This window comes from Lycium barbarum, chromosome 7 (genome assembly GCF_019175385.1).
Source record: "Lycium barbarum isolate Lr01 chromosome 7, ASM1917538v2, whole genome shotgun sequence".
Taxonomy (NCBI): domain Eukaryota; kingdom Viridiplantae; phylum Streptophyta; class Magnoliopsida; order Solanales; family Solanaceae; genus Lycium; species Lycium barbarum.
In genome coordinates this window covers 97106137-97109507 of record NC_083343.1, presented here as the reverse complement: position 1 = coordinate 97109507, position 3371 = coordinate 97106137, and the positions used below count along the sequence as shown (strand labels likewise).

At 34.8% G+C, this 3371-nt stretch overlaps 1 pseudogene; it reads left to right on the top strand.

Moving 5' to 3' along the window:
• The first annotated feature begins 327 nt into the window (after positions 1 to 327).
• On the top strand, positions 328 to 1700 carry LOC132601634 (aspartic proteinase CDR1-like; annotated as a pseudogene).
• Positions 1701 to 3371: the final 1671 nt, after the last annotated feature.

The window sequence follows — 3371 nt, the reverse complement described above, 5'->3', positions numbered from 1 at the left end:
AAAGGTGGGAAAATATTAAATGAGTCCACTTGGATGTGGTCTTTTAAATTGTATTATCGTATTAATTCGATGGAAAGTGAAACTCCTCATTCAACTAAACTTCAAACATGCTTCACTTCTTACCCTGCATTTGGCATCATTTTTATTTTCCAAGTTGATATACATTCCCCCAAATCCCATATTTCCCTCGACTTTCCTCATTCTTACATGCATTCCCACTCTCTAATTTTTACCTATAAAATGGTACTAATCACAAGATATTTTCTTCATCATTTCTCATCATTCTTGAATAGCCCATCTACTCTCATAGAAAATAACCCTATAGTAATGAAAATGAATACAAAAGCTAGCACTCGTTTTCCTACATTAGACTTTTTAATTTTCTTTCATTTTTCTTTGATTTCTTGCCGCAAAATAATAAGCCATCATGGTGGAAATGGCTTCACTATTGATCTTATCCACTGAGATTCTCCTCTTTCACCTTTCTATACTCCTTCAAACACTCCATCAAACCGCCTTCGAAATGCCTTCCATCGATCATTTTCACGGGCTTCATTTTTCAAGAAAAATACCTTTGCTACTAACAACACAATCCAATCAGATATTTCTCCAATCCTAGGAGAATACCTCATGAAAATATCAATTGGAACTCCATTGGTGGAAATTCTAGCAATAGCTGACACTGGCAGTGACTTAACATGGATTCCAACAATCAGCACCTTGCATTAATTGTTTCCAACAATCAGCGCCTCTTTTCGATTCCAACAAAAGCTCTACTTATAAAACGGTGGGGTGCAACGTTGAAGAATGTACATCACTAGGGACTTCTTCTTGTGTAGGAGGAAATATCTGTGAATATCAAATGAGTTATGGTGATCATTCACACACTTTTGGTGACCTTGCTTTTAAAAAATTCACGTTTCCTTCTACTTCTACCAATAACGTTGATATTCCTAATGTTGTCGTTGGTTGCGGCCATGAAAATGGTGGCACATTTAATAGCTATACTTCTGGTATTATTGGATTAGGTGATGGTGAAATCTCAATTATCAACCAATTAGATAATAAAATCAATGGGAAATTCTCTTATTGTTTGATCCCAATTCCATTAGAATCCTCAATTTCCAATGCTAGTAGTCACATCAACTTTGGAAATAGTGCCATCGTGTCAGGCTCTAACGTCGTTTCAACTCCCTTGATAAAAAAAAGAACCAACTACGCTCTATTATCTAAATTTGGAAGGTGTCAGCATTGCGAATAAGACGTTGACATTCGAATCTTCTAAAATTGGCTCTTCTTCTGCTGGTGGTGGTGGTGATGAAGGTAATATTATAATCAATTCTGGTACGACGCTAACACTTCTACCTAACGATTTTTACATAAACTTGGAATCAATGTTGGTAGATTCGATCAATGCTACGAAGAAGGACGATCCTTCGGGAACATTTAGTCTATGTTACGAGTCAGAGAATGGTACTATCGATGCTCCAATGATTGTTGCACATTTTACAAATGTCGATTTAGAGTTATCACCTTCGAGAACGTTTGCGCAAGTGGAGGAAGGTTTGGTTTGTCTTACAATAGTGCCAGCAGAGGAAATTGCTATTTTTGGAAACTTGGCGCAGGCGAATTTCCTGATTGGATATGATCTTGTGGCAAACAAAGTCTCCTTCCAGCCAACTGATTGCACCAAGTACTAAGGGTTTAGCTAACTAGCGTTGAAAAGTAATGAATTAATTGGCTAGCTAGTGTTATTTTGAGCCTGTTTGGATTGACTTATAAGTTGCTTATAAGCTGTTTTCAGCTTTTTTGAGTGTTTGGCTGGCCAGCTTAAATCCATTTTGTGCTTAAAATAAGCCCAAAAAATTAATTGGGCCAGTTTGGCTTAGCTTATCTACAGCTTATAAGCTGCTTTTTTAAGCCCATCCAAACAGGCTCTTTATTCCTTCTTCGTTTCTTGATCCTTTAATGTTATTAGCAGTAATTCAAATGTTGTTTAACTCTTGATGACTTTACACATATATTAATTCCATTTGATGCTTACCGATTAAGATATTATTATGTGTTTAATGAGCAGGGTGTTGTTGCTTAATTACATAGATATTAGTAATTAATTACTTGGTTGTTGTAGATGGGGATATTATAGAAGTGGTTGAAATTTCTCTGTTGAATAATTTACAATCTTTACCCTCTGGTCCATATGCCTAGAATTACCAACCTTGAAGGCATCAGTTTCATCATATATACCAAGACACAGAGGCGGATCTAGAATTTAAACACTTGGGGTTCAATCTTTAAATTTTTTAGCATTGAACCATTATATTTCTAAAGTTATGGGTTCATATATACTATTTATTGTAAATTTAGTAAATTTTTACATATAAATTTGTACACCGCATCGAAAGTTTGGGGTTCAATTGAACTCCAAATTATAATGCTCCATCCGCCTCTGCCAAGACATGACTATGGGATAAAAAGAATATAGTGAAAAAATGTTTGACTCTTTCCCGTTTAATGGTGGTCAAAACAACCAAAAAAAAAAAACAGTTTATCAGCTGGTTCTTATGGTTACCCCCAATATATTATGTGCTGAGAATTATGTAAAAAATTGCTATGAAGTGTGACCTGAGACTAAGAGCATGGCCTTATTTTAGAAAAAAGATGTTAAGAAAATAAACAGTTTTAATTATTTAGTATTCTAGTCGTAATACAATATTGTAATATTCATATGTCTATTTGGATTCAAACGTCCTGATCTTAATACACATTTTAATATTTAAATGTATATCAAATTTCAACGTCTTAATATTTTATAAAAAAAGTGTGAATCCCTCATTGCTCCCAAATTTGATCCGCGGGGATTTCGGTCTAATTCCCCCTATGTTCTAATTACTTTTTTTCTGTATATGGATCTGTGTTTCCAGCTTGGTCTTATGCATCCTTTCACTATATTTACCACCAAAATATTGAGTCATATTCAATATTGGTATATCAATAATGATTTTGAAAACATGAAAATAATACCAAAGAGTAGTGCATTGGCTTCAGCTACATTTCTTTTTCTTTCTTTTTTTTTATGAAAAAAATTGGGGTAGGGGAAGTGGAAATGGGGGAGGATATTACAGGGTGGGAATCGAACCTTCACCGACAAGGTGAAAATTCATGTAGTCAACTAACTGAGCTACTAACATTTCCCTGGCTTCAGCTACATTATTATAGCAAGTGCCATAATAATCGTTGTGATCTCTAAGGACACAACTACCACCAGGCATACTTGGATTGCCCTTAAAGCAGTCTATCAATGTTCAACTTGAGCTCAAACATTTTAGGTTTGTAAAGCAATTGAGAGAAATTAAGAACACAAAAAACAA